Genomic DNA, 17,174 nt, shown 5'->3' with positions numbered 1-17,174 from the left:
GTAAGGGGATGGAAAAAGATATTCCATGCAAATGGAAATCAAAAGAAAGCTGGAGTAGCAATTCTTATATCAGACAAAATAGACTTTAAAATAAAGACTATTAGAAGAGACAAAGAAGGACACTACATAACGATAAAGGGATCGATCCAAGAAGAAGATATAACAATTGTAAATATTTATGCACCCAACATAGGAGCACCTCAATACATAAGGCACATGCTAACAGCCATAAAAGGGGAAATCGACAGTAACACACTCATAGTAGGGGACTTTAACACCCCACTTTCACCAATGGACAGATCATCCAAAATGAAAATAAATAAGGAAACACAAGCTTTAAATGATACATTAAACAAGATGGACTTAGTTGATATTTATAGCACATTCCATCCAAAAACAACAGAATACACATTTTTCTCAAGTGCTCATGGAACATTCTCCAGGATAGATCATATCTTGGGTCACAAATCAAGCCTTGGTAAATTTAAGAAAATTGAAATTGTATCAAGTATCTTTTCCGACCACAATGCTATGAGACTAGACATCAATTACAGGAAAAGATCTGTAAAAAATACAAACACATGGAGGCTAAACAATACACTACTCAATAACGAAGTGATCACTGAAGAAATCAAAGAGGAAATCAAAAAATACCTAGAAACAGATGACAATGGAGACACGACGACCCAAAACCTATGGGATGCAGCAAAAGCAGTTCTAAGGGGGAAGTTTATAGCAATACAATCCCACCTTAAGAAACAGGAAACATTTCGAGTAAACAACCTGACCCTGCACCTAAAGCAATTAGAGAAAGAAGAACAAAAAACCCCCAAAGTTAGCAGAAGGAAAGAAATCATAAAGATCAGATCAGAAATAAATGAAAAAGAAATGAAGGAAACGATAGCAAAGATCAACCAAACTAAAAGCTGGTTCTTTGAGAAGATAAACAAAATTGACAAACCATTAGCCAGACTCATCAAGAAAAGAAGGGAGAAGACTCAAATCAATAGAATTAGAAATGAAAAAGGAGAAGTAACAACTGACACTGCAGAAATACAAAAGATCATGAGAGATTACTATAAGCAACTCTATGCCAATAAAATGGACAACCTGGAAGAAATGGACAAATTCTTAGAAATGCACAACCTGCCAAGACTGACTCAGAAAGAAATAGAAAATATGAATAGACCAATCACAAGCACTGAAATTGAATCTGTGATTAAAAATCTTCCATCAAACAAAAGCCCAGGACCAGATGGCTTCACAGGCGAATTCTATCAAACATTTAGAGAAGAGCTAACATCCATCCTTCTCAAACTCTTCCAAACAATATCAGAGGAAGGAACACTCCCAAACTCATTCTACGAGGCCACCATCACCTTGATACTGAAACCAGGCAAGGATGTCACAAAGAAAGAAAACTACAGGCCAATAGCACTGATGAACATAGATGCAAAAATCCTCAACAAAATACTAGCAAACAGAATCCAAGAGCACATTAAAAGGATCATACACCATGATCAAGTGGGGTTTATTCCAGGAATGCAAGCATTCTTCAATATACGCAAATCAATCAATGTGATACACCATATTAACAAGTTGAAGGAGAAAAACCATATGATCATCTCAATAGATGCAGAGAAAGCTTTCAACAAAATTCAACACCCATTTATGATAAAAACCCTGCAGAAAGTAGGCATAGAGGGATCTTTCCTCAACATAATAAAGGCCATATATGACAAACCCACAGCCAACATTGTCCTCAATGGTGAAAAACTGAAACCATTTCCACTAAGATCAGGAACAAGACAAGGCTGCCCACTCTCACCACTCTTATTCAACATAGTTTTGGAAGTTTTAGCCACAGCAATCAGAGAAAAAAAGGAAATAAAAGGAATCCAAACTGGAAAAGAAGAAATAAAGCTGTCACTGTTTGCAGATGACATGATACTATACATAGAGAATCCTAAAGATGCTACCGAAGAACTACTAGAGCTAATCAATGAATTTGGTAAAGTAGCAGGATACAAAATTAATGTACAGAAATCTCTGGCATTCCTGTACACTAATGATGAAAATTCTGAAAATGAAATCAAGAAAACACTCCCATTTACCACTGCAACAAAAAGAATAAAATATCTAGGAATAAACCTACCTAAGGAGACAAAAGACCTGTATGCAGAAAATTATAAGACACTGATGAAAGAAATTAAAGATGATACAAATAGATGGAGAGATATACCATGCTCCTGGATTGGAAGAATCAATATTGTGAAAATGACTCTACTACCCAAAGCAATCTACAGATTCAATGCAATCCCTATCAAACTACCACTGGCATTTTTCACAGAACTAGAACAAAAAATTTCAAAATTTGTTTGGAAAAACAAAAGACCCCGAATAGCCAAAGCAATCTTGAGAACGAAAAACGGAGCTGGAGGAATCAGGCTCCCTGACTTCAGACTATACTACAAAGCTACAGTAATTAAGACAGTGTGGTACTGGCATAAAAACAGAAAGATAGGTCAGTGGATCAGGATAGAAAGCCCAGAGATAAACCCACGCACATATGGCCAACTTATCTTTGATAAAGGAGGCAGGAATGTACAGTGGAGAAAGGACAGCCTCTTCAATAAGTGGTGCTGGGAAAACTGGACAGGGACATGTAAAAGTTTGAGATTAGATCATTCCCTAACACCATACACAAAAATAAGCTCAAAATGGATTAAAGACTTAAATGTAAGGCCAGAAACTATCAAACTCTTAGAGGAAAACATAGGTAGAACACTCTATGACATAAATCACAGCAAGATCCTTTTGGACCCACCTCCTAGAGAAATGGAAATAAAAACAAAGATAAACAAATGGGACCTAATGAAACTTCAAAGCTTTTGCACAGCAAAGGAAACCATAAACAAGACCAAAAGACAACCCTCAGAATGGGAGAAAATATTTGCAAATGAAGCAACTGACAAAGGATTAATCTCCAAAATTTATAAACAGCTCATCATGCAGCTCAATAGCAAAAAAACAAACAACCCAATCCAAAAATGGGCAGAAGACTTAAATAGGCATTTCTCCAAAGAAGATATACAGACTGCCAACAAACACATGAAAGAATGCTCAACATCATTAATCATTAGAGAAATGCAAATCAAAACTACAATGAGATATCATCTCACACCAGTCAGAATGGCCATCATCAAGAAATTTAGAAACAATAAATGCTGGAGAGGGTATGGAGAAAAGGGAACACTCTTGCACTGCTGGTGGGAATGTGAATTGGTACAGCCACTATGGAGAACAGTATGGAGGTTCCTTAAAAAACTAAAAATAGAACTACCATATGACCCAGCAATCCCACTACTAGGCATATACCCTGAGAAAACCATAATTCAAAAAGAGACATGTACCAAAATGTTCATCGCAGCTCTATTCACAATAGCCCGGAGCTGGAAACAACCTAAGTGTCCATCATCGGATGAATGGATAAAGAAGATGTGGCACATATATACAATGGAATATTACTCAGCCATAAAAAGAAATGAAACTGAGCTATTTGTAATGAGGTGGATAGACCTAGAGTCTGTCATACAGAGTGAAGTAAGTCAGAAAGGGAAAGACAAATACCGTATGCTAACACATATATACGGAATTTTAAAAAAAAATGTCATGAAGAACCTAGGGGTAAAACGGGAATAAAGACACAGACCTACTTGAGAATGGACTTGAGGATATGGGGAGGGGGAAGGGTAAGCTGTGACAAAGCGAACGAGAGGCATGGACATATATACACTACCAAACGTAAGGTAGATAGATAGTGGGAAGCAGCCGCAGAGCACAGGGAGATCAGCTTGGTGCTTTGTGACTGCCTGGATGGGTGGGATGGGGAGGGTGGGAGGGAGGGAGATGCATGAGGGAAGGGATGTGGGAACAGATGTATATGTATGACTGATTCACTTTGTTGTAAAGCAGAAACTAATAAAAAAATAAAATAAAATAAAAATTTTATATTAACTAAATCTATTAACTAACATATATTAAATTTTTGTCAGGTTATTTTTTTCTATTCAGTGTAACTATGGGTATATCTCATTTTATTGCACTTCACAGAGAGTGCATTTTTTTTTTTACAAATTGAAGCTTTGTGGTAACCCTGCCTGGAGCAATCTATTGGCGCCATTTTTCCAAGAGCATTTGCTCATTTCATGTCTCTGTGTCACATTTTGGTAACTCTCAGAATATGTCGAACTTTTTCCTATTAATATATTTGTTTTGGTGATCTGTGATCAGTGATTTTTGATGTTACTATTGTAATTGTTTTCGGGCACCACAAATCACACCCATATAAGACAGTGAACTTAACTGATAAAACGTTGTGTGTGTTCTGACTGCTCCATTGACAGGCTAATCCCATCTCTTTCCTTCTCCTCAGGCCTCCCTATTCCGAGACACTATAATATTGAAATTAGGCCAGTTAATAACCCTACAATGGCCTCTAGGTGTTCAAGTGAAAGGAAGAGTCAACCAATGTGACAAACTTCATTTTTGTCTTATTTAAGAAATCACCACAGCCACACCAACCTTCAGCCGCCACCACCCTGATCAGTCAGGAACTAGCAATAAAAAGGCAAGACCCTCCACCAGCAAAAAGGTTACCACTCACTGAAGGCTCAGATTATGGTTAGCAATTTTTATCAAGAAAGTATTTTTTAATTAGGAATGTACATTTTTTGAAATAATGCTATTGTACATGTAATAGACTACAGTATAGTGTAAACATAACTTTTATATGCACTGGGAAACCAAAAAATTCATGTGAATCCCTTTATTGTGATATTCACTTTATTGCAGTGGTCTAGAACCTTAGTATCTCCAAGGTATGCCTTTATTCAAAATCTTTATAATATATTGCAAGATTCTAAAGGAGTAGCTTAGGATTGGGTATTTTACAATAGGCTCAGTCTGTAAAGAAAATATAGGAAAGAAAAATGATTTTCATATTCACATAAAATAGAGCAATATAGTATAATTGCAACTCTATACTATATTAATATATACAATATGTTTCCAAACTGCTATGTCTGTATGTAAAGTTGGCTTTTACAATATGAAGCCACTGTCAAACAAATCACTTTTATGCTGAAGATGGTGTATAGAAAATAAATCAAGCCCAAATCAAATGAAACTCTATTCCATTCTTTCCCTCCAGGAATATCAGAATTCATTTAACTATCCATTTGTCCTAATGAAATCTTCTGCTGTACTCATAATGCAGGTGAGCTGAGCAGCATCCCCAATTTGATCTGCTCTCACAAACCAGAACAAACTACCAGAGTGGTGAAACAGAAAGCACTGCAGATCTGGTTGCACCCTGGCTCCTCAGCCAACTATATGGTTTGATTCTGTTCCCTCGTGTGGAACATGTAGGAAATAAACCAGAGGGCTTCTAAGGGTAAAGAAGAGAGAGAGAGTTTGTTTTTTCAATGATTGAAGCAATAACGTTTCTCTAAAAGTACAGAAGAGAATTTTAGAGCTACTGAGATCTAGAGATTGTTAAAGTGGGAGATTTGATGCTGTTGTCCACTCCGTGCTTCCAGAACTTTTATCAAAGTTTTTGTTATAAAATCTGATGATGTCATACCTCTGGTTAACAGTTTTTGGTTCTCCACTTGCTTAATGGCTGATCTGGACATCCTTATACTTAGCACTAGAGACAAAGATCCATGCAATTTGGTCCACTGAACCACTGGTGCCCCATTCACTGCCATGCCTTTCATTCTTTTCATACATCCCAGGAGACGATATCCTAAAAAGTTCTACACATCTGTACATATGGTTCCTTCACCTTCAGTGTCCTTATTCCCTTTTTCCCTTGGCAAACTCCCACCTAGAGGGATGGTCCCCATTGAGTACTTACAACTATTTATTGATATTTCTATCACAACCTTTATTACACTGTACTGTAATTTCCCTTTTAAAGTCTGTCTTACTCACTAAACCATTTCTTTTTGTGGGAAAGAGATCATGTCTTATTTATCTTTGTGTTGCAAGTGCCTAGTACCATGCCTGGCATGTAATGAGTGTTCTACAAGTATGTGCTTTATATAGAACTGTATAGATTTAGACAATGAATAATAACTGCTACGAGCTAGCTCAGTTGCTGCCTGATGTTAATACAGTGACCTAAAAGCTACAAAAACATCCCCAGCATACATAATATTCCTCCTCATAACAAGTATAAGGGTGAAAGGTTTCCTCAGTCAGAAAAAAATTAGCACATCCTTCACTGTGCTCTTTTTTAAAAGAGCAAAGAGTAGTTATCAACAGAAATTTATTCATAAACACTTTTGTTTCTTCCAAATGGATGAAACGACTTTACAGAGCATGCTGAGTTATGAGAAATTTGGAAAGTTTGAGAGGGAGGTCAGTTTTCCCCACAAAAAATCTGCCTCAGGACATCCTTTGTCACTTGCAAGCTCCTTTGAGCCTCACCATTTGTTTGCATATGAGGTTAAAATATAACTGAAAAGGCTCTCTCTACAAAGTTAATAAGCTCTAGTGAAGACTGGCCGGTGATTAGGGAAAAAATGACTATAAATCTGGTGTGTTGAAACTTATTGACACATACTGTTAATTACTGCAGTAGTAGGAGCAGCACCAAACTATTTTGGGAAGAGCATCCTATAAGCAAAAAGTTCTTGTTCTGAAATGGTTCTGCAAAATCAAAATAGATGATTTTTAGAGAGCCCAGAAATAAATCAATGCATCTACAGTCAACTAATCTTCACCAAGGGTGCCAAAATGAGGAAAGCACTGTCTCTCCAATCAATGGTGTTGGGCAAATTTGATATCCCCATGCAGAAGAATGATATTGGACACTTATCTCACACCACATCAAAAAATAAATGCAAAATTGAATAAAGACCTAAACCTAACACCTAAAACTGTAAAACTACTAGAAGAAAACATAGACAAAAAGCTTCTTGATGTTAGTTTCAGCAATGATTTTTGGAATATGACACCAAAAGCACAGGTAACAAAAGCAAAAGTAGACAAATGATATTGCATTAAACTAAAAAGCTTCTGCAGCTCTCAGCCTTAGCACCATCTTCTTAGAAACCTTTGCATCATGAGAGCCAAGTGGAGGGAGAAGCAAATGCACAGGCTGAAGTGCAAAAGAAGAAAGATGAGGCAGAGCTCCAAAGTAAACTGCTAGCCTATGCACCTATGGAAGAGACAGGAGCAACAATATGGAAAGCTGGAGGCCAGGGACACAGGTAGAAATTGCTGGACTGGATGCTACTATCTAGAATTGTCTCATTGAATCTAGCACATCCCTTGCCATCTGATCCTTGTGACCACCTCTGAAAGATCTACCTTGCTCATACCAAAACAGTCCCTTTTGGTCCTTTGCTCTGGACTTGGTGACATTCTGGGCTACTTCTGTTCTCAGCTGTGGCTGAATATAACGTGTACAATAAATCATCTCTTCTGCTGCCTTAGCTGAAGAATAAATAAATAAATAAGCTTCTCCACAGCAAAGGAAAAAAATCAACAGATTGAAAAGTCAACTTATAGAAGAAAATATTTGTAAACCATATATCTGATAATGGATTAATATTCCAAATATGTAAGGAACTCATCCAACCCAATAGCAAAAATCAAATAACCCAATTTAAAATGGCAAAAGGCCTGAGCAGATATCTCTCAAAAAAGACATACAAATGGCCAACAGATTTATGAAAAGGTGCTCAACTTCACTAATCATCAGGGAAATGCAAACCAAAACCACAATGAAATATTACTTCATACCTGTTAGAATGGCTATTATCAGAAAGATGAAAGACATGTATTGGCAAAGATGTAGAGAAAAGTAACCCTTGTATGCTGTTACTGAGAATGTAAGCTGGTACAGCCATTATGGAAAACAGTGTGAAGGTTCCTCAAAAAATTAAAAATAGTAATAACTTATGATCCAGAAATCCTACTTCTGGCTATATATCCAAAAAAAAAAAGAAAGAAAGAAAGAAAGAAATCAGTATCTCAAAGAGGTATCTGCACTCCCATGTTAATTTCAGCATTATTCACAATAGCCAAGATATGGAAACAACCTGTCTGTGAATAGATAAATGGAAAAAGAAAATGTGGTATGTACATACAATGGAATATCATTCGGCCTTTAAAAAGAAGGAAATCCCACTATTTGCAGCGACACAGATGAGCCTGTAGGACATTATGCTAAGTGAAATCAGCCAGATGCAGAAAGACGAATATTGCATAATCTCAATTATATGTGGAATCTAAAATAGTCAATCTCATGGAAGCAAAGAATAGAATGGTGGTTACCAGGGGCTGGGGAAAGGGGAAAATGGAGAGGCATTGGTTAAGGAGTACAAAATTTCAGTTATGTAGGATGAATAAATTCTGGAGATCTAATGCACAGCAATGTGACTACAGTTAACAATACTTTATTGTATACTCGAAATTTGCTAAAATGATAGATTTAAAGTGTTCTCATCTCACACACACAGTAAAGAAAATGGTAATTATCTGAGGTGACAGATACGTTAATGATCTTGATTGTGGTGGTAATTTCACAGCATATATATTATGTATATCAAATCATAATTGTATACCTTAAAATATACAATTTTTTTTTTTTTTTTTTTTTTTTTTTGTGGTACGCGGGCCTCTCACTGTTGTGGCCTGTCCCATTGCGGAGCACAGGCTCTGGACGTGCAGGCTCAGCGGCAATGGCTCACGGGCCCAGCCGCTCAGCGGCATGTGGGATCTTCCCAGACCGGGGCACGAACCCGTGTCCCCTGCATCGGCAGGCAGACTCTCAACCACTGTGCCACCAGGGAAGCCCAAAATATACAATTTTTAATTTTCAAATATATCTCAATAAAAAAAATCAAAATGAATATATCATTTTTTTGGTCACTTCCTAAACAAAGACAGGAGAATTATGTATATTATAAAAGTCAGCCTTTTATAGTCTTTTCAATATCTGAATCAATTCAATCTGCTAAAAATAAAAAAAAATGTTTTCCTATAAAAACTCTTATATGGACTGCACATGTTACAATGAACATAATATAATGTCTATCTAATAACTTACATTTATTGAACACATATCATGTGCCAGGCCTAAATTGCTTGTCATGTAATAACTCAATCAACATAACAATCTTCTAGGTAGGAATTATGATTTTAATTTTTCACTTGAGGAGACTGAAGCGCATAGAGACTACATAATTTTTCATATCACCTGACTTGTTAGGGTCAGAGCTACATTACAAATCCAGAACCAACACCTGTAATCATATCACCCCATTCTTCAACACTGGACTACACTAACTTCTATATAAGAGCAATTTTAAAAAGTAAATAACTTTAATTGGTGATTTTTTCCTGCTAATAAAAATGAATCATGTTCATTGGAGAACATTTTTGTAATCAAAAATATAATTAAATCATATTTTAGAAGAAAGTAACCCAAAGAGGTTGAAACAGTACAAATTGTACCAGTGTGGCAATAGAATTAACTGTGGAATTTTAGGGCCCACAGAAAGAGAGCAGCAGACCTCATTATTAGTTTGTGAGTCATACTCCATCCTATAGATGACACTCTTCTTGATAAGAAAGTAGCCACGACCTCAATATCATGTGATATTTTATGGATAGGTCCAGCTCCAACACCAAAAAATAGGGCATCAGTGGTCAGAAACATCTCTCTATAGTTACTGTTCTTTACTATGATTCACAAGAGTATAAAAGCTTGATATAACGGAAGGCATTTTTGTGTCAGCAAAGCATGTAATGACTTTTTCTGGTAGGTTCCTCAATTGCTTCATTTTGTTTAAGAAAAACATAGAAGGAATTAGAGTAGCCTAAAGAATGCTCAAAGTTTTTCCTGTATTTTTAGAGAAGATGTATTTTTTATTTTACATGATACAACTTGGATAGCATGAATATAAAAACTGCTAATTCTAAGACTAGGAAAAAGATACTAGAATTGTTCTAATTACATTTTTATCTTTTTTCATTCAGATATATTGTGTATCAAATCACGTAGAAATTTCTAAACTTTTCCTATGAGTTCTTAATATGTTGGTCTTACATGAAATATGGATCTACCATGAATGCTAGAAGGCCTCCATGAAGCACTAGCAAATTAAAGGAGGGAGCAAAACTTTAAATTTTTAGAATACTTCATATTCACCATATAGTTCACATAATATCAACTGGGTGTTTGTAGTGACCTCAACAACTTAGGTAAGTAACTTGTGAAAAATAATTATAGAAGATATATGTACGTATTACGTGTTTTGAAATACTAACATAGAAAGTTATAGATATATATTCATCTACCTAACAATACAATGTTGAAGGCAATAACAGCCAGCCTATTAACATCTAGCAAGTAGTAGGTGCAAAATAAATATTACTCACTGAAAGTAGATTTTCCAAAAATGGCACTTTCATTATTCTTTATTACAAAGATTAAAATGAAACAACAGAAATTGGCATGTGTGATATTGTTAATAATCTGAAATAAATTAGAATTGATTGAATAAAACTAAAATGACATGAGGTAAAGCATCTCTGTTTCTAAACTAAATTAGGATGAAATCTACTTCTAAATCTACTTAATGCAGCCTAGGCTAGAAATGAAATAGTGGACATGAAGTGATAAATCATGTCAGTATTTTCTAGGCCTTAGCTTTTTATTTATTTTTTTTCCAAAATTTATTTTATATTATTTATTTTTATTTTTGGCTGTGTTGGGTCTTCATTGCTGCGTGCGGGCTTTTCTCTGGTTGCAGCAAGCAGGGGCTACTCTTTGTTGCAGTGCATGGGCTTCTCATTGCGGTGGGTTCTCTTGTGGAACACGGGCTCTAGGCACGCGGGCTTCAGTAGTTGTGGCACACAGGCTCAGTAGTTGTGGCCCACGGGCTCTAGAACGCAGGCTCAGTAGTTGTGGTGCATGGGCTTAGTTGCTCCGCAGCATGTGGAATCTTCCTGGACCAGGGATCGAACCCGTGTCCCCTGCATTGTCAGGCGGATCCTTAACCATTGCGCCACCAGGGAAGCCCTAGGCCTTAGCCTTTTAAAAAACAAAGTTCAAGTAGACCATTTGATCAGAGTCAAAGTAGACTGAAAATCAAGTGTGATGGATTTCAGCCATTAGTCATGATTAGAGCTATGAAAACAGTTAACAGAGGAAAACTTTCAGATACCAAAAAAAAAAATCCCATAAGATTGTTGGTATCTTTTGATTTATCTGAAATCAATGCAGTAAGCTTCATCAATTATGTTGTTTTGCCAAAATAATTAACTGCAAAATGTGTCTCATCTTCAGAGAGCCTGCCATTTTTCTTTATCAATCTTACCACATGCATGATGGAGAATTTAATTCTAGATGTATTCAAAAATAGTTATATAGAAATAAGCATTTTTATAAATTTCTACCTTCATCTTTGTATATGCTATAAACTGATGCCAAAATATCACAGACTGTATGTTATTTCTGAGCCTTTCCTGCTTATGTTCTCTGGAGTTCATGTAAAAGAAGTTCTTAATCTTTTAGGAATCATGGATCTTTTTAGAATATGATGATACCTATGATGTTTCCCTTTTTAAAAAATGTACATATTCACAGTTTGCATCCAATTTCAGATCATCTATGGATACGGGTTAAGAACTTGTGTTCTATAACAAACACTTGATTTTTCTGGAGGGGATGTATGAAATATGTTGGACTTCTCAAAGGAAAAATGGATCAGTGAGCTTACTGAATGAAATCTTAGAAGATTTTGAGGGGTGATTACATACAGCATTGGAAGTGAAATTTATCCATTTATTGAGAAACATTTCCATAGACGAATGCTTTTATATCAACAAAAGGGCCTCCACTGGCTTATTCAACTCTTTGGCGAGATGTCTTCTCCAGGGTTTTCATCATTGTCAATTCAAGTGGCTTGGTGCTGCCAGCACAAGTAAAATGGTTCTTCCCCCCCATTCATTCATTTATTAAACAGATATTTACTGAGTACCTGTTACATGCTAGGATCCTCCTAGAACTTTCTTTGTGTCTACATCCTCCTAGGCTTTGAGGATATAGACACAAACAAAAAAATACAAGGTTCCCACTCTCATAGAGCTTGCTTTCTAGTGGAAAGCAAGATGAATAATAAGCAAGTAAACAAATAACCAAGATAATTTCAGATAATGATAGGTTCATGATGACCATAAATGAAGGTCATGTGATGAGTCACCGAGGTGAGGGGAAAGACTTTAGAATGTGATATTGATCTGAAATCTCAAAGGATGAGATTTAGCCAACAGTGGAAAGATTTAGGCAGAGAGTACCTAGCAGAGGGACCGTCAAGTAAAGGGCCCTGAGATGAGAGCATGCTTGGCTTATTCAAGAAACATAAATATGATCAGTATGGCTAGAGTATTCTAAGGGTGAGATGAAGTCAGGTGGATGGGTGGGGTGCAGATCCTGCAGGACCTTGCATATTATTAAAAGGATTCTGGATTTTATTCTAAATGTGATGAGAAGCCATTAAAGAGTTTTAAGCAGAGAAGTGACTAGAATAACTAGATTTATATTTTTTAAAGATGATTTTGTCTGATATGACCTTAGACCCAATTGTAGCCACAATAGAAAATGCAGCATTCAGGGCAGATAAATGAAAATTTCTACTACTGATACCAAGCAAAGCAAGTTACAGTCTGTAAGTAAGAAGTTACCTTATGACTAACAACATATATATTTTAAGATTTGCTATTAACCATTAATTTATAATAATGTAAGACTTCAAAAATCTCTAGTTCTATCTGTACCTTACTGAAAGCTCTAACCTTCCATTTGTTCAATAACTAATTATTGAATAACTTCTGTATCCAGGTATTGTTCTGCCTAGTGCTTTTCAAACTATCTGTGGAGAAGGACCAGTTTTTTCATTGTTGACTAATATTTTTATAAAATACAATAAAAATAAGTTATTAAAAATAATTTTAAAAGATGAAAAGAAGCTTTATTATTATCAGATTTAACAAACATAAAATTACACTTCAATAGATGTAATCAGAAGAAACATAACCAAAGCAGAGAAAAAGAATTACAAAGAATTGCAAAACTAAGCATGTTTAAAAGTGTGTGCACAGGTGATTAATACAGAGAATTTCTAATACATTTGTAATTTTTTGTCATTCCACAATAGTAACTAAAGAGTATGTGAGGAAACAGTGACTTCCCACATTAAATACCTATTCACACACTTCAAACACCAAGATATCAATATTTAAAGTTTTTAGTGCAATAAATGAGCTTTCTTCTTGCTTGTCAAATTATCTAATCAAGAGAGCAGTTTCTCAGAGTTATCTGAAACACTGTCTCCCAGGCTGCAGTTCTCATTTTGCCCCAAATAAAACTTTACTCACAGCTCTCACAGTTGTGCATATATATTTTTTTAAGTCAACAGTTATGGCGACCACTAATAAGGAACCCAGATTGGACTTCTCTCCTTCGCCTGAACTCTGCAAGGAACTGGAGCCTTGGTACCAGCAGAGGCTGCTTGCACCCATCCGCCTCCTCGGAGAGTCCAGACGAATTTGGACAATTCCACATGAGAAACAGGCACCATGAAGATATATGAAGCAGACTGTGTGAGTTTCTGTGCCCTTAAGTGATCCATATTTGTTGTTTTCTTTTCATCGTTTTGCAACTTTGGTTAAATGAATAAGTATTGTTTCACAGTGATCTATGATCCTGTTGTGTTTTAAAAACTTTTTGATATTTTTAACGAACTTCTCAAAACCTAACTAAATTTTTTTGGAAATTTATCTGAAATCCCTAACATCTCATATGTCTTGATACAATGTCATAATTCCAGTTATTCTAAAATGCTATGTCACAGAAATATCCAAGTTTCCTACTAATTGCACTATACTCAAATCTTTAACCATGCTATTTTAAGTTTTGTCCTGATGCTTTTACAAAATGAAGATTTTCAAGAAGACTCAAAAAAAGAACTTTTTAAACAAACACAAGTTTCTGATGGCCTTTCGATAATACCACTGAACTATGTAACAAATGACGGAAAACCTGATTACTTTATCCAAATCAACAGGAATCAATTACATGGGACTGAATGAACTGATGAATATGATTTATAACTTTATGACTTTGGGAAATATACTAGTTTTAATCTTTGTTTTTCAGAAAAACCTCTTCTCTTATGCTATAACTTACAAGTTGCTAAAGTATACACATGTAAACAAAAATAAAACATTTATCTTTTTCACTCTACCTGATCCTACCAGAATTTGGCTTCTCCAAGTGGCTCTCCTATGGACTTGATGGTTTATTGCAACTAGATTACAACTAGTTATACTAATTGTTTTAATTTGTTCCTTGTTACCAAATTGTTTATGATTGTGTCTCCCTGCTGCATTATGACTTTGTCAATATTACTAGCTGCATTACTTATCCTGTCTATTTCATAAGATCGTTGTCTCTTACAGCACTCAGTGAGAGTAACCAGGCCACTAGCCTACTGAATTCTTAGGTCTCTATGATGAGAAAAGCAGTGTTACAAAACCGCGTGGTCCTTGACGTCCTTACAGCATCTCAGGGAGGTACCTGGGCCACAATTCAAACGGAATGCTGTGTTTTCATATCTGATGAATCCTCTGATATAACACGTTTAATTAACCATATGAAAAATCAGATTTTTGCCTTAAGTGACCCACTCCCAAGTCTTGATGACCTCTTAGAAAAATAGTTTGGCATGGGAAGCTCTTGGCTTAAATATTTACTTATAACTCTATTAATGTTATTAGCTATATTATTTGTATTCTGCCTGTTTTACAAGATTATTGCTTCTTGTATTGCTAAATGTATGACTGAGCCTCCAACAAAAATAATGATGACTAGGCGACTTGAAGCAGTTGATCAAATATATAGTTCTGTATGCGATCAATGATTGTAATAATGCAACTCTAGATATGGGAAGATGCAACTAGGGAAAACATTTCCTGGATCAAATTAAATTAGTAAGACAGAGGATCCAGAGAATCTTTAATTATCAACAGGGCCTAATCCAAAAATGAGCACCTGGAGTGGCATATCAACAGGAATTTTTGTCTGAACTGGGATGAGCCTCCCAGCACCGTGGGACAAAATTTGGTCATGAAATGTTTTCCAAATATTGGTCGCATTCCTGACGAAGAGGAGGATATTTGAAAAATGAAATATTTTCTGCCATATCAATAAATAAAGGATGTCACAGTCATCAACAATTGCAGCCCTCCAACGTGAGCCTAGCCGAGGAAACTCAGGGCTGAAAAGAATACCTGCCATCTAGCAGCCATCAGACTGCAGCTAGTCAGTCCTGAGGAAACTCAGGATGTGTCAGGATACTGGCCCCAGATGGCTGAGGTGCATATCACAGGAATGATGTCAGTGAGCCAAGACTCTTGCATCTTCCCATAAATAGAAAAGCACCAAATACCTTAACTTGAAATATCTGGTTTACTTTAATTAACAATAATCTTTTGACGTTCCTGACTACCTGTCCTTTGTTGCAAAACTCCTCTAAATCCTGGCTTCTCCCCTCGCCTCCTCAAGGCAGTTTCTCAGAGCTATCTGAAATGCTGTCTCCTGGGCTACAGTCCTCATTTTGCCCCAAACAAAACTTTACTCACAGCTCTCACGTTGTGCATATATTCTTTTTAAGTCAACAATCCCATGAGTGTATTATTTTACACAGCCAGGCCAAAGGGACTTTGAAGATAGCATTAAAACTGTAAACTTTGGGCCTCCCTGGTGGCGCAAGTGGTTGAGAGTCCGCCTGCCGATGCAGGGGATACGGGTTCGTGCCCCTGTCTGGGAGGATCCCATATGCCGCGGAGCGGCTGGGCCCGTCAGCCATGGCCGCTGAGCCTGCGCGTCCGGAGCCTGCGCGTCCGGAGCCTGTGCTCCGCAACGGGGGAGGCCACAACAGTGAGAGGCCCGCATACCGCAAAAAAAAAAAAAAAAAAAAAAAACTGTAAACTTTAAAATAGGGAGAGTATCCTGGATTATTCTGATGGGCCCAGTATAATTACATGAGCCCTTAGAAACAGAAGGAGGCAGAAGAGCTGTCAAAGAGATGCAACCCGGGAAGAAGAGGCAACAGAGAGTCAAAGCATGACAGGGACTTGACCTGTCATTGCTAGCGTTCATTATGGAGGAAGTGGACTATGAACCTAGTAATCCAACAACCTCCAGAATCTGGGAATGGCTCTCAAATGACAACCAGCAAAGAAACAGTCCTATAAATGCAAGGAACTGAATTCTGCCAACAACTTGAATAAGCAAAAAAAATTTTCATCTAGAGCCTCCAGAGAGGAACAGCCTGCTGACACCGTGATTCTAACCTGTGTCAGATTCGACCTGTGTCATCTTCTTACAACACTATAAGAAAATAAATGTGTGTTAAACTGCTAAAAAAAAAAAAAGAAAAATTATCTAATCAAGATCGGACTGACAACAATGTATTTCTGAACAGCTTCTGTTTTGTTTTTAATAACACTCAAAAGTAGAGAAACCAGTCTTGCAGAAGAATATTAATAGGAATGAAAAAGATTTTAAAGCAATTTTGGCAAGCTCGAGATATTCACTTTTAACTTTTATACAAAATGAAGTGATATATTTTCAAAATTAATCTTCAATCCCTCATCATAGTCAGATATAACAAATTACTCTACAAAAATATAGCTAAAGCCCAAACTGCCTATTCCCCATTCAATGACTATAATCCTATCTTATAAATCCACTGATCATGAACTTGGATGTTGCAACAATGTCAAATTACTATAGAAGCTTCCAAACCCTTACTTCAACTTCTGCCTGTTTCTCATCACAGAAGTTACACACAGTTCTTCGACCCACACCGCTTGTGAACAATAGTTTGGGGAGCACTACTCTAGACTACCCTTTCTATGAACAAAATAAAGCTGTATGTTTTCAAAATCATTCAATTCACTGTAGAGGGATGCTTTCTACTCATCAGTGTTATAAGTCACAAATATTAGAAATAGCAGCAATAAAAGTCAGTGTTAACTTGGAGGGATTTCTCTCCAGATAAAAAATGATTTGGGGTAATTTATGTCTC

The sequence above is a fragment of the Mesoplodon densirostris genome, chromosome 9, assembly GCF_025265405.1.
Source record: "Mesoplodon densirostris isolate mMesDen1 chromosome 9, mMesDen1 primary haplotype, whole genome shotgun sequence".
In the NCBI taxonomy this organism is placed as follows: domain Eukaryota; kingdom Metazoa; phylum Chordata; class Mammalia; order Artiodactyla; family Ziphiidae; genus Mesoplodon; species Mesoplodon densirostris.
Note: the sequence above shows the minus strand (reverse complement) of the source record.